The 15,015-nt window shown below is 54.5% G+C and overlaps 1 protein-coding gene across 1 annotated transcript in view; it reads right to left on the bottom strand.

The window, feature by feature from the left end:
- Positions 1-15,015, bottom strand: part of LOC139752214 (uncharacterized) — a 161,027-nt gene that overhangs the window by 140,782 nt on the left and 5,230 nt on the right. The gene's annotated exons all lie outside the window — the stretch shown is intronic.

The raw sequence follows: 15,015 nt of genomic DNA, 5'->3' as shown, positions 1-15,015 counted from the left end.
ACCTGACTAACACAGCACGACATGACGCTAACACAGCACGACCTGACTAACACAGCATGACATGACACTAACACAGCACCACCTGACTAACACAGCACCACCTGACGCTAACACAGCACGACATGACGCTAACACAGCACCACCTGACTAACACAGCACCACCTGACGCTAATACAGCACCACCTGACGCTAACACAGCACGACCTGACTAACACAGCATGACATGACACTAACACAGCACGACCTGACTAACACAGCATGACATGACACTAACACAGCACCACCTGACTAACACAGCATGACATGACACTAACACAGCACGACCTGACTAACACAGCACGACATGACACTAACACAGCACCACCTGACGCTAACACAGCACCACCTGACTAACACAGCATGACATGACACTAACACAGCACCACCTGACTAACACAGCATGACATGACACTAACACAGCACGACCTGACTAACACAGCACGACATGACATTAACACAGCACCACCTGACGCTAACACAGCACCACCTGATTAACAGCATGACATGACACTAACACAGCACGACCTGACTAACACAGCACGACATGACACTAACACAGCACGACCTGACTAACACAGCACGACATGACACTAACACAGCACCACCTGACGCTAACACAGCACCACCTGACTAACACAGCATGACATGACACTAACACAGCACCACCTGACTAACACAGCACATGACACTAACACAGAACGACCTGACGCTAACACAGCACCACCTGACTAACACAGCATGACATGACACTAACACAGCACGACCTGACTAACACAGCACGACATGACACTAACACAGCACGACCTGACTAACACAGCACGACATGACACTAACACAGCACCACCTGACGCTAACACAGCACCACCTGACTAACACAGCATGACATGACACTAACACAGCACGACCTGACTAACACAGCACGACATGACACTAACACAGCACCACCTGACGCTAACACAGCACCACCTGACTAACACAGCATGACATGACACTAACACAGCACGACCTGACTAACACAGCACATGACACTAACACAGAACGACCTGACGCTAACACAGCACCACCTGACTAACACAGCATGACATGACACTAACACAGCACGACCTGACTAACACAGCACGACATGACACTAACACAGCACGACCTGACTAACACAGCACGACATGACACTAACACAGCACCACCTGACGCTAACACAGCACCACCTGACTAACACAGCATGACATGACACTAACACAGCACCACCTGACTAACACAGCACATGACACTAACACAGAACGACCTGACGCTAACACAGCACGACATGACACTAACACAGCATGACATGACACTAACACAGCACGACCTGACTAACACAGCACGACATGACACTAACACAGCACGACCTGACTAACACAGCACGACATGACACTAACACAGCACCACCTGACGCTAACACAGCACCACCTGACTAACACAGCATGACATGACACTAACACAGCACGACCTGACTAACACAGCACGACATGACACTAACACAGCACGACATGACACTAACACAGCACCACATGACACTAACACAGCACCACCTGACGCTTGTTGTTGATGATATTGTTGTGTTGTTATGGTCAACGGAGGCTTGGTGATGTGTGGCATCAACTGACTCATGACACATGGGCAACATACGGAGGTTAACATGGGCAACATACGGAGGTTAACATGGGCAACATATAGAGGTTAACATGGGCAACATATCGAGGTTAACATGGGCAACATACGGAGGTTAACATGGGCAACATGCGGAAGTTAGCATGGGCAACATACAGAGGTTAACATGGGGTATGTGTGGTAGTGGTGCGAGATGATCAAGCGATGTGGCCACACGAGTGTACACCTTCCCCGTACACACACACACACACACACACACACACACACACACACACACACGTGGTAGAGATGAGGATTAAGTAATGTAAATTCCTCCTCCCTCTATCCTCCCACAGGGAGGTGTAGCCAGTACTCCCACTAGGTCGTGGTGGTGTGTGTGTGTTGGGGGGGGGTGTGTCACACGACCTGGTCCCTCGGTGACCCCTTCCTGTGCGACAACTCTCGCCGGGACATCAACAAACAGGACACGTCTGGACCACTCTGGCCTGGTTATTGCCAGTCACCCCCAGCACCACCCCAGCACCACCCCAGCACTCCCAGCACCACCCCAGCACCACCCCAGCACCACCCCAGCACCACCCCAGCACTCCCAGCACCACCCCAGCACCACCCCAGCACTCCCAGCACCACCCCAGCACCACCCCAGCACTCCCAGCACCACCCCAGCACCACCCCAGCACCACCCCAGCACTCCCAGCACCACCCCAGCACCACCCCAGCAGCAGGGGTGGGGCCTTCATGAGTCTCTGACGCACTTCGGTTTTGTGCGTCTGTCCAGGTGTTCCCTTCCCTCTCACGTGACCCTTAGTGGTCAGGTCAGGTCAGGGTCAGACTATCTTACCCAAGGATCGTACCGTCGGGTTCAGGGGTAGCATCGTCGGGTTCAGGGGACGTATCGTCAGGTTCAGGGGTCGTACCGTCGGGTTCAGGGGTCGTATCGTCAGGTTCAGGGGTCGCACCGTCGGGTTCAGGGGTCGTACCGTCGGGTTCAGGTGTCGTATCGTCAGGTTCAGGGGTCGTACCGTCAGGTTCAGGGTCGTACCGTCGGGTTCAGGGGTCGTAACATCAGGTTCAGGGGTCGTATCGTCAGGTTCAGGGGTCGTACCGTCGGGTTCAGGGGTCGTACCGTCAGGTTCAGGGTCGTACCGTCGGGTTCAGGGGTCGCACCGTCGGGTTCAGGGGTCGTACCGTCGGGTTCAGGGGACGTATCGTCAGGTTCAGGGGTCGCACCGTCGGGTTCAGGGGTCGTACCGTCGGGTTCAGGGGACGTATCGTCAGGTTCAGGGGTCGCACCGTCGGGTTCAGGGGTCGTATCGTCAGGTTCAGGGGACGTATCGTCAGGTTCATGGGTCGCACCGTCGGGTTCAGGTGTCGTATCGTCAGGTTCATGGGTCGTACCGTCAGGTTCAGGGTCGTACCGTCGGGTTCAGGGGTCGTAACGTCAGGTTCAGGGGTCGTACCGTCAGGTTCAGGGTCGTACCGTCGGGTTCAGGGGTCGTACCGTCAGGTTCAGGGTCGTACCGTCGGGTTCAGGGGTCGTAACGTCAGGTTCAGGGGTCGTATCGTCAGGTTCAGGGGTCGTACCGTCAGGTTCAGGGTCGTACCGTCGGGTTCAGGGGTCGTAACGTCAGGTTCAGGGGACGTATCGTCAGGTTCAGGGGTCGTACCGTCAGGTTCAGGGGTCGTACCGTCAGGTTCAGGGTCGTACCGTCGGGTTCAGGGGTCGTAACGTCAGGTTCAGGGGTCGTATCGTCAGGTTCAGGGGTCGTACCGTCAGGTTCAGGGTCGTACCGTCGGGTTCAGGGGTCGTATCGTCAGGTTCAGGGGTCGCACCGTCGGGTTCAGGGGTCGTACCGTAAGAGGATAAACCAGTTGTTTACCTTCCCCCCCCCCCCTGGGTCTGTCATGAAGGAAGGAAGATGACGTAATGTACCGTCGCCCCTTGTGGTAGACGCTACAGTGCCACACCAGGTGACAGGTGCACACACCAGGTGACAGGTGCCACACCAGGTGACAGGTGCACACACCAGGTGACAGGTGCACACACCAGGTGACAGGTGCCACACCAGGTGACTGGTGCCACACCAGGTGACAGGTGCCACACCAGGTGACAGGTGCCACACCAGGTGACTGGTGCCACACCAGGTGACACGTGCCACACCAGGTGACACGTGCCACACCAGGTGATAGGTGCCACACCAGGTGACAGGTGCCACACCAGGTGACAGGTGCCACACCAGGTGACACGTGCCACACCAGGTGATAGGTGCCACACCAGGTGACAGGTGCCACACCAGGTGACTGGTGCCACACCAGGTGACACGTGCCACACCAGGTGACACGTGCCACACCAGGTGATAGGTGCCACACCAGGTGACAGGTGCCACACCAGGTGACTGGTGCCACACCAGGTGACACGTGCCACACCAGGTGACACGTGCCACACCAGGTGATAGGTGCCACACCAGGTGACAGGTGCCACACCAGGTGACTGGTGCCACACCAGGTGACACGTGCCACACCAGGTGACACGTGCCACACCAGGTGACACGTGCCACACCAGGTGACAGGTGCCACACCAGGTGACACGTGCCACACCAGGTGACACGTGCCACACCAGGTGATAGGTGCCACACCAGGTGATAGGTGCACACACCAGGTGACAGGTGCACACACCAGGTGACAGGTGCCACACCAGGTGACTGGTGCCACACCAGGTGACAGGTGCCACACCAGGTGACAGGTGCCACACCAGGTGACACGTGCCACACCAGGTGATAGGTGCCACACCAGGTGATAGGTGCCACACCAGGTGACAGGTGCACACACCAGGTGACAGGTGCACACACCAGGTGACAGGTGCCACACCAGGTGACTGGTGCCACACCAGGTGACAGGTGCCACACCAGGTGACAGGTGCCACACCAGGTGACTGGTGCCACACCAGGTGACAGGTGCCACACCAGGTGATAGGTGCCACACCAGGTGACAGGTGCCACATCAGGTGACACGTGCCACACCAGGTGACTGGTGCTACACCAGGTGACACGTGCCACACCAGGTGACAGGTGCCACACCAGGTGACAGGTGCCACACCAGGTGACAGGTGCACACACGCTATCATTGAGATTCGTTACCATCACGTTAAGGTCAAATCCTTCATAAAGATGTGGTGGGATGATCACATCCAACACACAGGTGGAGTAGCACTATCTTGGCGGTAGCTCAGGTCATGACGGACGCATGGCAGCGGACGCATGGCAGCGGACGCATGGTAGCGGACGCATGGCAGCGGACGCATGGTAGCGGACGCATGGCAGCGGACGGACAAGTAGCAGATGACTCGTGAGGATAATACTGACCAGAGGTCACCCCCCCCCCCCCCCGCCAGTCATTACTCACAGTTAACGTCAATTAAAAGAAAATATCTGAATATGGAGGACAGCCAGCCGGCCCGTGGTGAGGGACGTGGCTTGCATCATGATGTGTGGTGTGGTGTGGTGTGGCGTGGTGTGGCGTGGTGTGGTGTGGCGTGGTGAGGTGTGGTGTGGTGTGGTGTGGTGTGCTGTGGCGTGGTGTGGTGTGGTGTGGTGTGGCGTGGTGTGGCGTGGTGTGGTGTGGCGTGGTGAGGTGTGGTGTGGTGTGGTGTGGTGTGGTGTGGTGTGGTGTGGCGTGGCGTGGTGTGGTGTGGTGTGGTGTGGCGTGGTGAGGTGTGGTGTGGTGTGGCGTGGTGTGGTGTGGCGTGGTGTGGAGTGGTGTGGTGTGGTGTGGTGTGGTGTGGTGTGGCGTGGTGTGGCGTGGCGTGGTGTGGCGTGGTGTGGTGTGGTGTGGCGTGGTGTGGTGTGGTGTGGTAGGTGTGGCGTGGTGTGGTGTGGTGTGGTGTGGTGTGGTGTGGCGTGGTGTGGCGTGGTGTGGTGTGGTGAGGTGTGGTGTGGTGTGGCGTGGTGTGGTGTGGTGTGGTGTGGCGTGGTGTGGCGTGGCGTGGCGTGGTGTGGTGTGGCGTGGTGTGGCGTGGTGTGGCGTGGTGGCGGGAGCGGAGCCAGCAACCTCCGTGTGTCAGGTGTGACCCTGGCTGGTGACAGTACAACCCCCCCCCCCCCCCACCCATCCCGTCTTTCACTGTCAAGGGACAGGAGACAGTCACAGGTGGTGTTGCCAGGGACCAGGACCACAACACAAGTCTGCCTGCAATACAAGATTGACAACACATGCATCACACTCCTCTACAACCCCAGGCTGAGCTGTTCCCCGGGTTGTATGTATCTACAACCTCAAGACGTGGAAGATTTTAGCCAACAACAAGGAGGAAGATGGTGGTAAAGTTGTTGGTTGTAAGATATTCTTAATAACCAGCTGTAGCAGGGAGGGGGGGGGGGGATGGCAGGCAGACCCCCTGCCACGCTTGTTACGTTCTCCAGGTGGAACCCTGCTGAAACATACCCTCCCTCCTGCTGAAGGATACCCTCCCTCCTGCTGAAACATACCCTCCCTCCTGCTGAAACATACCCTCCCTCCTGCTGAAGGATACCCTCCCTCCTGCTGAAACATACCCTCCCTCCTGCTGAAACATACCCTCCCTCCTGCTGAAAAATACCCTCCCTCCTGCTGAAGGATACCCTCCCTCCTGCTGAAACATACCCTCCCTCCTGCTGAAACATACCCTCCCTCCTGCTGAAACATACCCTCCCTCCTGCTGAAACATACCCTCCCTCCTGCTGAAACATACCCTCCCTCCTGCTGAAACATACCCTCCCTCCTGCTGAAGGATACCCTCCCTCCTGCTGAAACATACCCTCCCTCCTGCTGAAACATACCCTCCCTCCTGCTGAAACATACCCTCCCTCCTGCTGAAACATACCCTCCCTCCTGCTGAAGGATACCCTCCCTCCTGCTGAAAGATACCCTCCCTCCTGCTGAAACATACCCTCCCTCCTGCTGAAGGATACCCTCCCTCCTGCTGAAACATACCCTCCCTCCTGCTGAAAGATACCCTCCCTCCTGCTGAAACATACCCTCCATCCTGCTGAAGGATACCCTCCCTCCTGCTGAAAGATACCCTCCCTCCTGCTGAAAGATACCCTCCCTCCTGCTGAAAGATACCCTCCCTCCTGCTGAAAGATACCCTCCCTCCTGCTGAAAGATACCCTCCCTCCTGCTGAAAGATACCCTCCCTCCTGCTGAAAGATACCCTCCCTCCTGCTGAAGGATACCCTCCCTCCTGCAGAAAGATACCCTCCCTCCTGCTGAAGGATACCCTCCCTCCTGCTGAAGGATACCCTCCCTCCTGTTGAAGGATACCCTCCCTCCTGCTGAAGGATACCCTCCCTCCTGCTGAAGGATACCCTCCCTCCTGCTGAAGGATACCCTCCCTCCTGCTGAAGGATACTGTTCACCTTAGCACGACATAACAACACCATCGCCAGAGACATGCGGGTCTACGTGCAGATAACGTCACTGTACCTCACTGCCCGCCAGCAGTGAAGACCAGCAGTGCCGGACGCCCGGGTGCCGCCAGCAGTGAAGACCAGCAGTGCCGGATTCCCGGGTGCCGCCAGCAGTGAAGACCAGCAGTGCCGGACGCCCGGGTGCCGCCAGCAGTGAAGACCAGCAGTGCCGGACGCCCGGGTGCCGCCAGCAGGCTGGACGCCTCCCCTCCCACCAGACTGTGTGTATGGTGACCATGGTGACTGTCTGAACGTGGCACAATGAACGGCGCCCACACCAGGTTGTAGTCATGTTTGTAGTCATCCACCAGGTTGTACTCATCCACCAGGTTGTAGTCATCCACCAGGTTGTAGCCATCCACCAGGTTGTACTCATCCACCAGGTTGTAGTCATCCACCAGGTTGTAGCCATCCACCAGGTTGTACTCATCCACCAGGTTGTAGTCATCCACCAGGTTGTAGCCATCCACCAGGTTGTACTCATCCACCAGGTTGTAGTCATCCACCAGGTTGTAGCCATCCACCAGGTTGTACTCATCCACCAGGTTGTAGTCATCCACCAGGTTGTAGCCATCCACCAGGTTGTAGCCATCCACCAGGTTGTAGTCATCCACCAGGTTGTAGTCATCCACCAGGTTGTATGGCTATCAGGTCAGCATGGTGACTGTGCCGGTCCGTCAGGAGGAGGTCCCCCCCCCCCCCGGCCACACGAGACTTACTGATGATCAGGTGGACCAGGTGAACGTAGTGCACCGGGACACTGACTGTCTCCTCTCTCTACCTGAGGACAGTAGACGGTGCAGGTGTGTCCTCGTCTGGGACAGTAGACGGTGCAGGTGTGTCCCCGTCTGGGACAGTAGACGGTGCAGGTGTGTCCTCGTCCGGGACAGTAGACGGTGCAGGTGTGTCCTCGTCTGGGACAGTAGACGGTGCAGGTGTGTCCTCGTCCGGGACAGTAGACGGTGCAGGTGTGTCCTCGTCCGGGACAGTAGACGGTGCAGGTGTGTCCTCGTCTGGGACAGTAGACGGTGCAGGTGTGTCCTCGTCCGGGACAGTAGACGGTGCAGGTGTGTCCTCGTCCGGGACAGTAGACGGTGCAGGTGTGTCCTCGTCTGGGACAGTAGACGGTGCAGGTGTGTCCTCGTCTGGGACAGTAGACGGTGCAGGTGTGTCCTCGTCTGGGACAGTAGACGGTGCAGGTGTGTCCTCGTCCGGGACAGTAGACGGTGCAGGTGTGTCCTCGTCCGGGACAGGAGCAGACAGTCATCCCTGGGGTGACACGGCTTCGGTAACTCACAAGTGAGGGACACTGGCAGCCACTCATACAAAATGAGTTACCGTTTCTCCCCAGGAGTGGGTGGGGGGTTCGGCGTGCCAGACACAAACTCTCCTCCGACACCCGTGTCACATGACACCAAGCATCACCCGTGCCACATGACACCAAGCATCACCTGTGTCACATGACACCAAGCATCACCCGTGCCACATGACACCAAGCATCACCCGTGCCACATGACACCAAGCATCACCCGTGCCACATGACACCAAGCATAACCTGTGTCACATGACACCAAGCATCACCTGTGTCACATGACACCAAGCATCACCCGTGCCACATGACACCAAGCATCACCCGTGCCACATGACACCAAGCATCACCCGTGCCACATGACACCAAGCATAACCTGTGTCACATGACACCAAGCATCACCTGTGTCACATGACACCAAGCATCACCTGTGTCACATGACACCAAGCATCACCCGTGCCACATGACACCAAGCATCACCCGTGCCACATGACACCAAGCATCACCCGTGCCACATGACACCAAGCATCACCTGTGTCACATGACACCAAGCATCACCCGTGCCACATGACACCAAGCATAACCTGTGTCACATGACACCAAGCATCACCCGTGCCACATGACACCAAGCATCACCCGTGCCACATGACACCAAGCATCACCCGTGCCACATGACACCAAGCATCACCCGTGCCACATGACACCTAGCATCACCAGTGCCACATGACACCTAGCATCACGTGCCACATGACACCAAGCATCACCCGTGCCACATGACACCAAGCATCACCTGTGCCACATGACACCAAACATCACTCGTGCCACATGACACCAAGCATCACCTGTGTCACATGACACCAGGCATCACCCGTGCCACATGACACCAAGCATCACCTGTGTCACATGACACCAAGCATCACCCGTGCCTCATGACGCCAAGCATCACCCGTGCCACATGACACCAAGCATCACCCGTGCCTCATGACACCAAGCATCACCTGTGTCACATGACACCAAGCATCACCCGTGCCACATGACACCAAGCATCACCTGAGTCACATGACACCTAGCATCACCCGTGCCACATGACACCTAGCATCACCCGTGCCACATGACACCAAGCATCACCTGTGCCACATGACACCTAACATCACGTGTCACATGACACCTAGCATCACGTGCCACATGACACCTAGCATCACCTGTGCCACATGACACCTTACATCACGTGTCACATGACACCTAGCATCACCTGAGTCACATGACACCTTACATCACGCGTCACATGACACCTAGCATCACCTGTGTCACATGACACCTTACATCACGCGTCACATGACACCTAGCATCACGTGTCACTTCACCTGAATCATTAACGATGGTTATCGTAGGTGACGTCATCAGGGCAGGTGACCTGCAACATGACTGGGGCTTGATGACCCTCACTGACAACTACAACTGGTCATGCTGCGTACATCAAGCTGTACACATGTACACCAAGCTTTACACATGTACACCAAGCTGTACACATGTACACCAAGCTGTACACATGTACGTACACCAAGCTGTACACATGTACATCAAGCTGTACATTTGTGGGCTGTGCAGTGATGGCAGAGACTGTGTATGAATTATGGTACACATTCAGGTGAAGTATCCTTGTGTGAGATTATATAACAAAGCCTGAGCCATGTTGGGAGCACACCACACAGTATTGTTTACCTCTGTGTTTACGTGGAGGCTGTAAACAACCTGGTCTGAGAGGACTTGATGCGTTTATGTCGTACAGGTGTTTGCGACGCAGGAAACGTGCGCGCGTAACGAGGCTCTGGGAGAGGGAAGGTCGCAGCCCCGACGTAAACACTGCGTCGCCAAGTGTGTGATTCTCTCAGCAGCAAGTGTGAGTAACATTACAGACGGACGGGAGGAACGCACGGACGGGGAGGAGCAGACGGACGGGAAGAACGCACGGACGGGGAGGAGCAGACGGACGGGAGGAACGCACGGACGGGGAGGAGCAGACGGACGGGAAGAACGCACGGACGGGGAGGAGCAGACGGACGGGAGGAACGCACGGACGGGGAGGAGCAGATGGACGGGAGGAACATGTAGTCACATTGACATGTTCTAGGTCTGGGACACGTAATTCTCCACTTTAGTCCAGCAACAGCGAGGTCACGTGCCGGCCATGATTATAGGTTAGAGTCAAGTCCCTGCAGCCTCATTGGGGAGAGGAGGCTGCTGGCACTGATCATGACGTAAGCTGTTCGTCACTGAGAGCCACACCTCCACACCACTGCTCACTGTCCCTCTCGTATATAATATACCGATGTAACAACAAATGTTGACCCACTCCAACAGCCAGCCTCCCTGACCAGCGCCCCCCCCCCCCCCAGCCTACCCGGGACCATGATGGTGTTACATCAGGGAGCTAACACAGCACAGCACACCCCCCCCCCCATGCATATCGGCTCCCTGGCTCACATGAGGCAGTAAACACACCAGGTAGTGCTTTGATGAATGCCAGTGTTGGAGAACCGGTGTTGTTGGTGATAGGGTTGTTGGTGCCAGTGTTGTAGGACCATTGTTGGTGGTGCCAGTGTTGGTGGTGCCACTGTTGGTGGTGCCAGTGTTGGTGGTGCCACTGTTGGTGGTGCCAGTGTTGGTGGTGCCAGTGTTGGTGGTGCCACTGTTGGTGGTGCCACTGTTGGTGGTGCCAGTGTTGGTGGTGCCAGTGTTGGTGGTGTCAGTGTTGGTGGTGCCAGTGTTGGTGGTGCCAGTGTTGGTGGTGCCACTGTTGGTGGTGCCAGTGTTGGTGGTGCCAGTGTTGGTGGTGCCACTGTTGGTGGTGCCAGTGTTGGTGGTGCCAGTGTTGGTGGTGCCAGTGTTGGTGGTGCCACTGTTGGTGGTGCCAGTGTTGGTGGTGCCACTGTTGGTGGTGCCAGTGTTGGTGGTGCCAGTGTTGGTGGTGCCAGTGTTGGTGGTGCCACTGTTGGTGGTGCCGGTGTTGGTGGTGCCACTGTTGGTGGTGTCAGTGTTGGTGGTGCCACTGTTGGTGGTGCCACTGTTGGTGGTGCCAGTGTTGGTGGTGCCAGTGTTGGTGGTGCCACTGTTGGTGGTGTCAGTGTTGGTGGTGCCACTGTTGGTGGTGCCAGTGTTGGTGGTGCTACTGTTGGTGGTGCCAGTGTTGGTGGTGCCAGTGTTGGTGGTGCCAGTGTTGGTGGTGCCACTGTTGGTGGTGCCACTGTTGGTGGTGCCAGTGTTGGTGGTGCCACTGTTGGTGGTGTCAGTGTTGGTGGTGTCAGTGTTGGTGGTGTCAGTGTTGGTGGTGCCACTGTTGGTGGTGTCAGTGTTGGTGGTGCCACTGTTGGTCAGTGTTGGTAGAGTAAATAATTTAGTTTTGCATCTCATGATAATTGGTTCTGGTGGCAACGTCGCCACATATCATGTAGTTATTTCCCGCCAGAGAATTCGTCACTTGGTTGAGCTGTGGGAAACTTCATTAATATTCATACTAACTTTATTCAGTCAAGAATTGTTCATCTTACTGACACTGTCAGCCGGATTCTTTTTGAATATTTTGAAGAACATTTAGCACAGGAGCTGTGGTCTGGCGTTACGATCCACTGTGTGTTGGCTCACACTGGGTCACACTGTTCTCTACATGTGACACACTATTGACACTTTCGGGAAACCGTCAGTCTGTCATTCCCCTGTCTCACTGCCCAGTCCGGGACGCCCCGTCCACCTGAGAGAGAGAGAGAGAGAGAGAGAGAGAGAGAGAGAGAGAGAGAGAGAGAGAGAGAGAGAGAGAGAGAGAGAGAGAGAGAGAGAGAGAGAGAGAGAGAGAGAGATGCACCAAGAGTGGGTCTGGTGATGATCATATGTGGGTCTGGTGATGATCATATGTGGGTCTGGTGATGGTCATATGTGGGTCTGGTGATGGCCATATTGGTTGGGTTGTGTGCAAATGGTTACAATTTCTAGTCATGTTCGTGACAAGTTTTGTGGCGTGTTGTATGCTAGTGTGTGGTAATATAGTGGTTGTGAGTTATATTGTTGTTCTTCTTGTTATCACTGCAACATTGGTTGTAGTTATTGTAACGGTTGGGTTAGTGCAGGAGTGAGTGGTGGGGGCAGTATACAAGTGAAAACAATAAGTGTCGGGGAAGATTAACATGGTAGATGTTAATATCAGCACATCGATGGTTGTCAACCATGTTGACAATGGGGTTGTAACAATCTCGCAGTGGATGGTAATTGACAGTACTACATGAGTAGTGGTTCACCATGTGCGGTTGGTGGAGGGAGATGGGCGTCACACACTCATCCCCTCCTGAGGCAGCAGCACCTGTCATGTTGGCCTGAAGGGGATGTTCCTCCCCGCAGGGCCGTGCCCGGCACCCGTGTGGGCGTCACATCTCCTCGGGACTTTTATCCGCCACGGCAAAACGACCTAAATTACGAGAAGGTAAAAGTTAGACCAACACTGAGCGAAGTGTTACGGTAGCGTGGCCCGTCGCGGGCCCTCCCTCCCCACACACACGGAGTTGTGGGTTACATATCACACTTATGGGCCATCGGAGGCGCGTCATCCAGCGTCATCCTGTCCTTCATCATTATCCATCTACGGGTAATCTGTGTCTGTGAGGGACATGTCCTCCGACCGACACGGACGAAGCATTAATGGAGTGGCTGTAAAGTGTGGGTCAGGGTGAGAGGTGTGGGTTCGGGCTGCCAAGTGACTTGCACACCTCGGCCATCACTTGTCCTCTCCCTCACGCTACCTCGTAACATATCACATTTATCACTCGTTTTTCCCTGACTGGGGAAGATAACATTAATATACGTGTTGAATATACCAAATGAAGAGATTATTGATGTAAAACTATGGATAACTTGTTCAGTGATAGTGACTGGCATGAATTGCGAGGTGAGGAAAGTGGGGCATGTTGACTGAGAGGCAGACGCACCTAAATTGGAAGTCTTACGTTTTCTGTGACTGAACGTCTGCATCACAGAAAATTTTAACTCTGGAGTAACTATAATAAAGGTAATAATCTCATATTCTTTTTTTGGTTAAAGTTACAGGAAAGTAATTGGCATTGGTTTTTATTCAATGATAACGTAGATATAACATCTGTCAAAAGGAATATATTGAACTTCTCTTTCATATCAACAGCAGTATTTTTTGTGCGTCAAGCCTCATGTAATCATGTTAAGTACTGAATTCTAATCAGACAAAACAATTAAAACATCATCTAGATGTTATTTCACTAATATAACAACAGAGGTGTGGACTGTGTAGGTAGCCAGTTGGAGATATCATGAGAAGTACTAATGTTATCTCTCCAGAACACGTTGTTCTCGCTGGCCACACAGCTGAGTAAGGCTGAGGTTGGCCAGCTGGTGGGAGTCCTCCATCACACAAGCTGCTTCTGTGTTCCGTACTTATTCTCCCCAGGTGTTCACGGCACCTCCGCCACCTGTACACTCCGCCCACCTCGACGTTTCTGATGCTATACATAACAAAGCCACTCGCCAACCTCCCTACCTCCCCAGCTAACAGCATCTGCATACAGTAGCTTCCACCGTGTTCCACCGCTGGTAACACGGGTGACGCCACACAACCATGAGTCCTCACACATTCTGACCACTTCCTCCTGCACTTGATCAAGGTCCCGGTAGAAGTTGTGCACTGACACCCCCCTCACCCCCCTACCCCTAGTCTTTCACACACAGCAAATAAAGAAACTTCAGAAGTTGCTCCACACTTCAGGTTGTCACGCGCCATCTTGAAGCCAACAAAAGCTATAACATTATCGTAATGATTTTCCTGCAGAGCTTCCTGTACTATCTTGCTTTCCCGAGTGCTCACTGTCCCTCATCTTCATCTGTCTCAATAACCTTGACAAATTATCATACATCTTGTTGACGCCAGTGACTCGTCCTTCTTCATTTTCATTCACTTTATACATAAATACAATCACAACCGTTGTCTAGTCATCGGGCACAAGGCCACTTCTGCCACACACACTTTCAAACTACACTGAGCCAAGTGTTTACCTCCACACTACACCTTCCACCTCGACTCCTCAACTCAACTTTCATTTGTACAACTGCCCTTCTTACCTGTGTTTTGTGACGTCACTTCCTCCCTACCTGTACTGCACCCGCCTCACAGTTATCGTCACCGACCAATCAGTGTTCACGTCTCCCACATCATCAGATTTCATTCGTTGTTTCATCAGTTTTCTCCGTCCAGTAATGACCTTACTCAAGCTCTGGTCATACACCAGTGCTTCCTCTCAACTTATCATCTTTAGGTCTGCTTCCCTCCCTCCTCCCTCCTCCTCCAACATCCCTCCCTCCCTCCAACATCCCTCCCTCCCTCCATCAAACTTGTCAAATATTTTAAATTCTTCTTTTATCCTTCATCCTAAACCATATTTCATCCCACGTTACTTATCTTACAGATATCATGATGTTCACTCCCTACCCTCCATACATCACTCCCTACCCTCCATACATCACTCCCTACCCTCCATACATCACTCCCTACCCTCCATACATCAC

Source organism: Panulirus ornatus, chromosome 12, assembly GCF_036320965.1.
Source record: "Panulirus ornatus isolate Po-2019 chromosome 12, ASM3632096v1, whole genome shotgun sequence".
NCBI lineage: Eukaryota > Metazoa > Arthropoda > Malacostraca > Decapoda > Palinuridae > Panulirus > Panulirus ornatus.
This window is presented reverse-complemented; position numbering and strand designations above follow the sequence as displayed.